The 11,895-nt window shown below is 44.1% G+C and overlaps 1 long non-coding RNA gene across 1 annotated transcript; it reads left to right on the forward strand.

Moving 5' to 3' along the window:
- The first annotated feature begins 821 nt into the window (after window positions 1-821).
- Window positions 822-8,900, forward strand: LOC311603472. The gene is made up of 3 exons (XR_014781085.1): window positions 822-902; window positions 7,120-7,187; window positions 8,784-8,900. It is a non-coding gene; the product is annotated as an uncharacterized lncRNA (long non-coding RNA).
- The last annotated feature ends 2,995 nt before the right edge of the window (window positions 8,901-11,895 follow it).

The raw sequence follows: 11,895 nt of genomic DNA on the forward strand, positions 1-11,895 counted from the left end.
ACTGGCTATGTTGCTGAGGATGCGCTTGAGTTCCTGGTACTTGTGCTGGGATTGGAGACGTGTGCCAAGAGGCCTGGTTTGGAAAGGGTAACTGGTCATAAACGTGAATGGAAAGATTCGTGTACTCCTTGAGCCTTTCCTGGGAGGTTTCTTTAGGGAGGACAGCGCGTCACGAGTATTTGTTGCTTTCTTGTTGATATCTGCCAAAGTAAGAACGGAGGAAAACAGCGCTAGAAGACACTCTGGGAGCAAAGAGGGCCAGACATTCAGGGAGGGTTTAGGCCCTTAATGGTTCCTGAAAGACTTCATCAAGAACGCACCTCTAATAAAAGGGAAGCAATCCAAACGCCAACATCGCGGTGTTTACCAGCAGGAGATTTAGTTGTACTGCAGGCGGTGTAGACTTACCCCAGAGCAAACACACGATTGTGTGTGTGTGTTTTCCTCTGCTGAAGGCTTTGGAAATCAATTTTGAATCCATAAAATAGAAGTTTCCCAAACCAAATCCACTAAAATTTACCTCCGTGGAAAGGCCGTAGCTGTTACAGGAGGGCAGGATGGTAGCTCAGGGAGGCTTTTCTGTTTAAATATTTAAATAGATTTCTATTTGAATAGCTAAATGAAACCAAACTCACTCTCCTATCTCAATAATTAAAACGAAAATTGCTGAGCTTTCCTTGGCAAGCGTTTAGGCCGCTTCGCCCTTCCTTGAGCACCATTAGGGTTCTGAGGGGTCCGTGCATTGCTTTCTTTTCTTTTTCTTGTTCTTTTTTTCTTTTCTTCTTTTTGCAGGGTGGGGCAGTTCAAGAGGCCTTTCAGCAAGTCTCATTTCCGGGACAACAGTGGGCCAGACGCCACTGGCTTCCTAACGAGGACAGACAGGCTTAATCATTAATTGCCAGGTAAATGAGCCTGAACCATTACTCACAGAGCCCGCCTGGGAGAGACAGGAGGAGCTGTGACTCCAGGGAGTACAGCCTTAGGTCTCAGCGTGCTTCTTCCTGTAATTGGCAACTAGGAAGCAGGTTCAGGTGCATGGTGTGTGTGTGTGTGTGTGTGTGTGTGTGTGTGTGTGTGTGCTTCTTTTACTTGTGAGGCAAGATAGTTTTAATTTAGGTCTTATCTATGTCTGTTTCCCTTGGCAACGCTATCTATGAAATTTTCGCTCCTCATTTTTTTCCCCATTACCCATGTAGTTCGTGGCTGTTTCAGAAAAGTTAGAAACCAGATAAATGATACAAAAATTGAATTAGCTTGCAAATTGACCATCCACTTATGAAAATCACTAGCGTTTTGATTATTCCTGTTGATACGTAATCAATAACAAAACCACAAAACAAAACAAAACAAAACAAAAAACCGAACAACAACCCATAGCCTCTCCTCTTATATGGAATAAGAGAAAAGTTTATTGTGGAGTCACTCTGAGTGACCAAGGCCCAGGGACACAGATTTGTGCTACCCCAAATTCCATGTTCCATTGTGGAAGCAGTTAAGTGACACTTTAAAGCTTTACAGACCAGAGTGGTGGGGACGTCTGAAAGGTGGTTACAGCAAGAGATGGGAGCTTTTCTACAGAGCTCTGTCATCTGGTGGCATTCTGAGCTTTTGGCTTGGTGGGAGCTAGTGGTCTGTTAAGGTAATAGATTCCAAAAGATTTCTACCTATTGGTTACAAGATGTTAGCTTCAACACAGAGGTGGCCAAGGGATGGCTGGCTGTTCTGGAGGGCTAGAAGTAGTCCAACGTAAGCCTGCGACACACATTTCAATCTCTCCATGGTAAGGAGATTCTAATCAGTTTCTACAGACACAGCTTTTTTTTTTACGTTTACATTCACAGTTCCCCATGATGGCCAAGTATCACATTTTGTGATTGCAAGGGCCACATGTTATTTACTAAATATTTTAAGGCCCCTCGTAGCTAGGAGGGATCTGACTTTTCATCCTGCAGATACATGCATATAAAATGTTATTTATAACATTAGAAACATACCATCTGTATGTGTGCATAACGATCTACCTATGCACACATAGGCACACAGGCACATGGTGCCATGCTGTCTTAACATAGTATAGCATTATTCACCTGTACATATGCATAACCCTCTATTTACACACATATGTGCACACATGCACACCATGCCCATGCTGTTTTAACATAATACATTAATCTATTTTCCTGTCAGTAAACATGAGTCTGTCTTACAGTTTTGTAAAATGGAAGATTGTTTGAAGCTCTTTGCTTTCTTGTGGGATTATGGGGCTTTGAAAGAATTAATGTTCTATATTTTTCTGCTATAGTTATGTGTTGTTTATGAAAATTGGTGGCAAGCAGCCTTAAGTTATGAAACTAATGAAAATGACACAAAATTTCGAGCATCTCAACACTCCATATTAAAAACTCTCAAAGACATAGGCATGCTGGATTATTCCCTCTATGGCCTTCCACCCGTCCTTCATGGGTTGCAAAATGCAAGGCAATGTTTTTCACATATGATCTTCTGTAAATAGTTATGACTGCACCTGTAGGTGCCACAGATGTGCCTGCTGAAAACATTACCAGCAGAGGGCGCTGTACTTCCAGGCCATAACGGCCTTGGCACATGCTGTGTGGAACAGTTGGCAGAGTTTTGAGACCTGCTGTAAGAGCACACTATTCTAGAGCCCCACCATTTTACTGGAGAGTTATTAGTCTCTTTATTTTTGTTCTATTGTCTCCATCTTCTGATGTCAGGACTTCAGACTCTGATAACAAAGATGATATGCAAAGACTGGTGATTTTTGCTTTCTATTACCCCCAAAACATAGGCCTGACTTTCTAGAACAGAGTTCCACAGCAAAACAAGAGCACTGAGAAAGGTCATGTGTTAGTGGAGCTCACGCTCTTGCTTAGAACCAGTGGCGAACACATGATGGATTCAGTAAGTGAAAGACCATCAGTGTTCATGCTTCTCACATCGTTCAGGTAGTCTGCTGCCTTGGATTTCAGCAGCCTCAGTTGGTTACCACACACTCACACACTCACACACTCTCTCACACACACACACACATGCACCACACTCACACACACATTCACACAAGACATTCACACACACTCTCATATATACACATACTCTTTCTCATACAACATTCTGTTTCTCTCTTTCTCACACACACACTGACACACACACACACCCCACACTATCACACAACCACTCTCTTATACACTTATACACACATTCCTCTTATACATACATTCTCTCTCACACTCTCACATGTACAAAGTGATACACACATTTTCATATACTTGCACATACATTCTCTCTCACACACACCCTCTTAGACACACACAGACACACACAGACACACACATACTCTCACAACTCTATCATACACTCTCTCATTCTCTCTCTCTCTCTCTCTCTCTCTCTCTCTCTCTCTCTCTCTCTCCTCTCTCTCTCTCTCTCTCACACACACACACACACACCACAGACTTTTTTTTTTTGACAAGCACAGGAAAGTGGAGATAGAGAGACCTTCACCCTTCATGGCTTTTCTGTTTCAAAATTGCTGGACACTTGTGAACCACCAAGGCCTAGAAAGAAAAAGCCAGTCTGAATCTTACAGTTTATTCTTAGGACTATGAGTATTTAAAGAGCAGTCACCAATAAATCTCACTCACTGGAAGCCTGTGGTCCTCAGGAAGGCAAATCAATACCTGTCAGTCTTCCCCAGTAGTTGGGCTTGTTGATGATGTTGTAAATATTTTGCTGATAAAGAGGAAAAGTAAGTACTTCTTAGGGGAGTAGTCAGTTAATTGCAGATCTGGGCAGGGTTATCCATCTTCAGTCTGATATCTGGACAGTTAGCTATTGTTCCAAATCTTGAGTATTAGTGTGTGTTCCCAAAAAAGACACTCAAATCAAAGGCACCTGGTGCTGTGAGAAGCAGTTTTGATGTCTTTTTCTTGTGGTGGTTGACAGTTTTGCTACTTCCTGGACTAAAGGGACAGACTATTTTGTGAGTCTTTCAGCTCCGAGTTCTGTAAAGCTTCCGGCTTTACTTTGGGGGTTAAGTGTAAGTGACAAAGAGCCTCTGCAGAGTGTCAGGAAGGGACAGTTCCAAGCCGCCTGTTACTTTGATGAAGCTCTGATGGAGGCTGTCAGCTACTGACAAAACACTTCTCTCTCCTGGGGCTGGGAGTGGAACTTCCATCAGAATGGACATGTTGTAGCTCCTAGAGGATTAGCAGTGTTTATTGTTTGCTATGCTAAAATGCATGCCTATGCCTTTAAATGTGCATGCATGTGCTTCATGGCTGAAATGTCTTTTTGGGAGGTGGAGAATGGAGAAAGAAATGAGAGAAAGGAAGAGTGACAGAAATGACTGGGTTTAAATAGGCAAGCATGAGCACAGAAAGAAACAATGGTATTAAATGCGTTTGAGAGACAGTAATTGTAATGGTGAATGTATGAGGTGAGCCCGCTGCCCACAGCACATATGAGAAACAACATTATAACCCGAAATGTGTAATAATACTTGGTTAGCTGGCTAGCCTAGGAGCCTCAGAAAACAGTACCTATCCTGGCTGGTTCTTTTTTGTTTACTTGACACAAGCTGGAGTTATCTGGAAAAAGAAACCTCAATTGAGAAAATGTCTTCATCAAATTGCCTGTAGGAAAGGCAGTCGGGGATTTTCTGGATTAATGGTGTGTGAGGACCCATCCCACTGTAGGTTGTAGAAAGCAGACCTAGTAAGCTCTGGGGAGCCAAATAGCATCACTCTTCAATGGCTGCTTGCCTTCCCTTCATGATGGACTGCTATGGTAAGCTGAAATAAGCCCTTTCGTCCCCTAATTGCTTTTGGTTATCACAACGATACAAGCTTAACTAAGGCAGTATCTTAAGTGAATAGTTGCTTGCAGTCACTGAATCAGGACTGCAGGGAGAGGTGTAGAGTCAGGTGAAGAGTAGCATAAAATACAAAGGGGAGTGCTGGCTGTGGTGGCCAAAATGTCTCCCAGCATTTGGGAGACTGAGGAGCAAGGATCATGAATTCTAGGTCAGACTGGTCATGCCACCCCAAACAAATGACAACAAAACAAAACAAAGAAAAAAAAAAAAAAACCAACCAACCAAGCCAAACCAAAGATAGAACAGAAATGGAAGCAATGTCCAACCAATGCCTGGCACAACCTGAGAGCCACCCTGTGACAGAGAGCCAGCCCGTGACACAGACAGGGTTGGCAGACAGGAGCCTAGGGTAGCTGTCCTCTGAGAGGTTCCACCCAGCAGCTGATTGAAACAGATGCTGAGATTCACAGCCAAACATTAGGCGAAGTGTAGGGAATCTTGTGGAAAAGTGGGGGCGGGGGGAGGGAAGGATAGAAGGACTGGGAAAGAACAAGAGCCTGAGAGAAAAAGAGCTCCACAAGAAGACTGACAGCGCCAACCAGTCTGGGCCTGGGGTTGGGGGCATATAGAGACTGATGCACCAACCAAGGACCATGCATGGACTGGACCTAAGCCCCCTACACATATGTAGCCAATAGGCAGCTTGGTCTTCTGGTACCCTTTGCCCCCTAGTAAGGGTGGAACAGAGGCTGTCTCTGACATGGACTCCATTGCCTGCTTTTGGGTCACTTCCAGCTGGTGGAGCTGCCTTGCCAGGCCTTAGTGGAGGAGGATGCACTGAGTCCTGACGTGACTTGATGGGCTGGGCTGGGTTGGTAGGGGAAGGGGCTCCCGTTTGGGGAGGAGTAGGGGAGGGGAGATGGGGGAAGAGGGAGGGAGGGTGGGACTGGCAGGAGAGGAAGGAAGGGGCTATGACCAGGATGTAAAGTGAATAAAATGAAACCCACAAGTAGAACATTATGATAGGCAGATTTGGGTCCAGGGGTCCCGCTCAAACTAAGGCACCAGCCAAGGACAATACAGGCGGTAAACCTTAAACCCCTACCCAGATCTAGACAATGGTCAGAACATTCTCCATTGAGTGGAGAGTGGGGTATGACTTTCACACAACTCTGGTCCCTCATATTTGACCATGTCCCCTGGAGGGGGAGACCTGGTGGCACTCAGAGGAAGGACAGCAGGTTACCAAGAAGAGACTTGATACCCTATGAGCATATAGAGGGGGAGGTAATCCCCCTCAGGAACAGTCATAGGGAAAGGGAATAAGGGGAAATTGGGAGGGAGGGAAGAATGGGAGGATACAAGGGATGGGATAACCATTGAGATGTAACAAGAATAAATTAATAAAAAATTAAAAAAAAAGAAAAAAATAAAGTGAATAAAATAAAAGCAAAAACAAAAACAAAAACAAACCCTCCAAACCCCAAAACCCTTGGGAAGTCCTACTGTGCTTTTAAGAGATCTTAAACACATGCAAGGAATTGCTCGGTTCTATGAAATGCTTTACAGAGGTTAAAGAATCACCAGAAGAGGAGAGAAAAAGTGTCAACTTTTCTATTTCATTAGTTAGTGTTTGCTGCATGGATGCTCTCTGTCTTGGGTGGCCTTTCCAGAAACATAGCTTGCAGTAGTGCAGGAGAATGAGCCCTCCTGCTGACCGTCCCCATCCCTCCCAAGGTGATCCCCCCACCATGCTTGAAAGGACACCTAGGATGCTGTGCATGCTGAGCAAGGCCACTGCCTCTGAGTCACCTCCAGCCCTCTGCTATGGTCATCTTAGCAGTGACTGGTACACTGACCAAATCCAGGGAGGCACATACACAGTTTGGTACATGGTAAACATGTAATCTTGCCTACTTTTTTTGTTTTTAGTTTTTGGACTGTTATCTAATGACCTTTTTTTTTTTTTAAAGAGTAATTTAAGACCTATTCTGAAAATGCAAGATTAATATCTGCAACTTAATAATTTAAAGCAGTTCAATTCTGCCCCCTATTAATCCCCTTCAGAAAGAACATACACATATTATTATTTTTTAAAAATGTGTTCAGTCAGTACTCAACATTTTTAAAATCAATAATTGAGAATCAATCTGAGTATTTCAATAACTATTAAAGTAATTGAAAAGCTGTCTAAATTAGACAACCACAGCTATATATTAAGCTTTTAGCCTGTACCTTCTAGCAAGCATTTCAAGAGAATAACTATTCTTTCCTAAACTATTCAGGGAACAGCAAAGGAGCTGCTCATATCGCTCATTGGGCATGGACAGCCCAACCTTGATGTCACATACGGGTGAGTATTCACGCAGCAGACAGGGACCTCTAGGTGGTAAAACCATAAAACAAAGGCCAAAGGGAACACTCCTATCTCTCTGGGCAGTGCTAACGCAGGCTGAGGGGGCGTGGGGTGTGGGGTTGGGGGACGAAGGTGGGCTCAGAACCTGCACTGTTGGTTGTGTGGAGGCGGCACTGACAGAGGCCCTTGGAAGACTGCCTCCCATTTTTGGGAGTGTGAGGACTTCTCTCTAGCTACTCGCCCTGTAGCCCATGCTATCTTTATATGTACAGGCCCAGCTCAGAGCTCCGCTCTCACCCAGCTCAGCGGTGCACAGGTGCACAAACAGCTGCAGGAAGGCGGGTCTAATCGTCCCAGACTTGACCCCTCCTCTCTGATTAGTTGATCACACGGAGAGCCCCTCTTGACCCTTCCTTTCCACCAGCCCGAGTTTCCCATCTATCCCTGCTTGCTGACTGCTCTGTGTCAAATCACTCTGAAGTGGGGTCACCTGCCTGCTTTTCAAATCAGGATTATGGACCAATGTCTCCCACCGTCTGCTCTTGTTGTTCACCAGATTTCCAGAGATTGTTAGGCTCTGTGCTGGAAAGTGAAAATTTAAATGAACTTTTCAGGCTAGCACACAAAGGAACATGTTCCTCCATGGTGTCCTCGCGCATGCGTCCTGTATTTTGTTTTCACGCGCTCCCCTTCCCCGTGCCTAGCCCATTCATTCCCTTTCACCCTCACTTAAAGCCCCATTTTGATTTCTTTTTTTTTTTTAAATTTTTATTTATTTATTTATTTTCCCATTCTGATTTCTTATCATGGGCATTCCGTTACCTTCTCTATCAGGATATCTCTGTCCCTCCCCGTTGGGTTTCTCTTAATTCTTGTGACCTGAAAATACATTTGTAGAAACACACACACACACACACACACACACACACACACACACACACACACACACACACACACACTTTAAAGGTCGATTCCACATATAAGAGAAAACATAGTAGTGAAAAGATACTGATAAAATTTTAAGCCAGAAAATCACGTTCCTAGTTTAGAATCCTTCAGCTTCTGAGCACAGCGTGGACAGCGAGAAATAGCCACCAACTCTGTGAAGTCCTCTCCGGTGCTGCTCAGTTTCTTTCCTTCGTCTCCTTCAGCCTCCTCCTGATCTCATTGGCTTCAGCCGCACTCGCACACCTGGGCTTGAGCTTTCTGGATTGTGACTCATCTGTTGCAAACACTCTCTCCCCCAGGTCCGTTTCTGTGCCCTATACCCTCCTCTCCTCCCAGGAAGTTGAGTCCGGGTAGGAACTTGCAAACACTGAGCTACACAGCACACAAGGAGCCCGCCCTCCTGCTTTCCTCTGAGACAATGTCTCTCTAGGTTGCCCAAGCTTGCCTTGAGTGTGGCCCTCCTGACTCAGTCTCTCCAGTAGCTGGGGTTACGGGTGAGTGCCACCACGGCCAATTCCCCCATTGTTTATTATTATACCAGCATTGCTCCCTCCTCGTTTTATGTTTGTGCGTTTATTTTATTTTATTTGTTGTTGTTTGTAGTATTCACATGAGTAGAAAGTAACAGTTTTTCATTTATTCCAGAACCACATGGTGTGTGATGTCACAGAATGAAGAAGGACACACCTCGCCTATAGCATGATCTGTACAATTTCTTTTGCTTATTACTAATTTCTACATCAGCATTAATTTAATAAATAAGAAACTCTCTCTCTCTGTGTGTGTGTATAAAAAAAGAAGGATTTTCAAATGTGGTTAATAATTTATTCTGTACATCTTCTGAAAGTAGGTGTTGAAGAATATCAAGTCTCCCTCTGGACTTTTTATATTGCATTTAATTAGCAATGCTTTGTCTACTACGATAGTTAACTTGCTGGTATTTCCCCCTTTCAGTTTTTCTCCCTTTTTTCAGAGTCCGCTATATACGCTACCAATGTAAGCTCCCTAACCTTTGCTCCAATCCAATCCAATCCTATTTCTGACAACTTCTGACAAGCCCAACTGCTCTTTTTAAGTTGTGACTTAAGCCTGAGCTCCTGAGCTGGCCTTGCGTAAAGTGGCTCAACTCACTTTGCAGTTTTCCTCGCCCTCTCCTCATCCACATTTGGTATCACGGTCAAACTGGACTTCCCCAGCATGACTGGCTCCACCCCTCTGTTCACCTTCCTTCAGTGTTTGTCCACCTGCTGGACCTCTGCTCTCATTAGGGCAGCCTTTCTGGAGCCTTACTCAACGGTAGGTACAGAATCACACTCCGGGACACGTCCTCCAGTGCTTTCCGTGAGGTGCCAGCTCCTTACACAGTTCTCACTCTTATAGGGGTCTATTAGTGTTCCAGGGCCACCCTGACAAATCACCTCAAACTCCATTTAAACTGCAGTAATGCACTCCTCGCTTTGGAAGGTCTAAGTCAAGGCACCAGGGTCGAGCTCTCTCTGATGGTTGTAGCAGGGATTTTTCTTTGCTGCTCCCAGCTTTTAGATCATTGGCAGTCGGTGTTCTCTAGCTTGTGCAAACCCACTCGTGTCACATGGCGTTCTGTCTGTGTGTCTTCATACCGCCTTCCCCCAAATTTATGACCGCACTCTTTTTTTTGCTTCTTTTTAGGGTTTAGTCTTGATTTTGGAGATGAATTGGTAATTCAGCTTCAGGGTTCTGACAGGAAGCTGGAGTCAGCACTGTGAGGTTCTGAGAAGAATTCCTTGGGTTCAAAGTGTTTTTGAGTACTGCCTGATTTAGTTCAACACTCCTTATGTCTCCTGATGTCGTTGTGTGGCTTAGCTGCCTGGCGACTTGTCAAGGCTCCACCATTTGTTACTCATTCCTGCCAACCAAACCCCCTTCATTTTCCCCATGGTCAGTGTAAGTCTCATTTCTCTCATAAACCATATCTAATATTTTTATATAAAGTGGTTATAGTTCTGTGTTCCCTGCCTCTTAGGATTTGAATACGAAATGCACACACAGGCGCGTGTGTTAAAAGGCCTGGTTCCCAGATGGCTGTGCTGTGAACAGAGTCTGGAAACTTTAGCACGTGGAGCCTGCTGGAGTGTAGACCATTGCCAGAGGTGGTTCCTTAAGCTTCTTGCCCTTGGCCCCTTCCTGTACTGCTGTCTGTTCTCTGTTTGAGGTGAACATCATTATCCACACACTCTTGCCACTGAGAGATTCGGCCCAAATGCATGCGTCCAAGAATCCCTAGAATAAATCCTCTGAAACTGTGAGCCAAAATAAAGAATTCCTTCCCTCAAGTTGTTCTGTTAGGGATGTGGTTACAGTAACACAAATGCCAACTGACACGCTGTCTGTACCATTCCAGAACATTTTCCTGGTCACAGCAGAAGTCAGCACTTAAAGGTCTGGGGCAGGAAACTCATGGTGGAGGGATGGTGCCTTATGGGTGACTCACTGAGGGAAATGCTCCTGAGACTGGCTTCCAACATGACTGGTGAGGATTGGAATAAAACAAGCTAACTGCACATTTAGACAGGATGTAACTCATTTGTTAGCCTCTAAGGATCATTTTTATGGCTTTTCTTAGTTTTGCGGGATGCACCAAGCAGATGTCTGCTGCAGAACACACAATGTTTCCTTATTACAAAAATGAACAAGCTTAGCATTACAGATTCTAGAAGTGTTCTGACAGGGCGGTGTCAGTATATGGAGCCATTCTCATAGAAATGAAACCATATGAGCAGGAGCCATGTCAGTGTGTTATAATACAGTTGTTGTAGATAAGATAAATAGGGTTCACACGTGTAAACAACGCATAAGTCCTATTGAAATCAGTAGCTCACAGTTTGCTTTCGTGTTTACAGATAGTTTAATCTTAGGTCAGTTTAGCAGGCTTCCTGCTTGTTGCAAAGAGAGGGGTCATTTTACACCTAAGCAGTATTTTCAGCCTCCCCTCAGCGCCCCCCCCCCCCCATTTTTGGGCACGAATCATTACTATTGAAGTTGCTATTGACGAAAGGCAGAACTGGGAAGGGATCGCATCAAGACAATGCTATGCTGCACAGATGATGTGGAATACTTAACTGGATGAAATAAAGCTGCTCTTTTGCAAAAAGCTCTTCTCCACGAAGCTCAGTGCCAGGAAAAGATCAATCTTCTCTATTTTTAGTCCTTTCCCATTTTGTCCCTTGAAGGAACACAGATGCTACACAAGTTCTAAGAGAGTGAGACAGTAAATCCAATGTAGTCACTTTGGTTTTTCGTTTGCACCTTTCTTAGGCAATTACATTAAAGTGTCCAAATAAAGATGGCTGCCTTTCACATGTTTGGAAGGGCAAATGACCTTTTTATGTGTATCAGTGGGCTATTCAGAGCAATAGAGACCACAGATGTGGCTAATGACCTTTTCAAAGGAGGCCAGAAGAAGACAATAAAGGAGGCACAGTAAGTTTTGCAGGGATAATGAGATTCACTATGGGTTCATTAGCAATTTGGAAAAACTGATGATGATGGAGTTAGTTACAATTAAAAAAAGCTCTTTTGATTTCCTGGCTCAATTCAGCAGCCTGGGACTCTAAGCTCAGCTCTGGAGTTCTGTTATCAATCAGCCTCATTCTTCCGTGCTGGTACTTGAATATGACTCCTAGACTTAGCTAAAATGTTCCTGTACTAGTGCTGTTGAAGGGATTTGGAATACACTTTGGGGTTTTGAGATCTAATTTAACTGGGAAATAATAGGATC

The sequence above is a fragment of the Acomys minous genome (assembly GCF_964271855.1).
Source record: "Acomys minous genome assembly, chromosome: 8".
In the NCBI taxonomy this organism is placed as follows: domain Eukaryota; kingdom Metazoa; phylum Chordata; class Mammalia; order Rodentia; family Muridae; genus Acomys; species Acomys minous.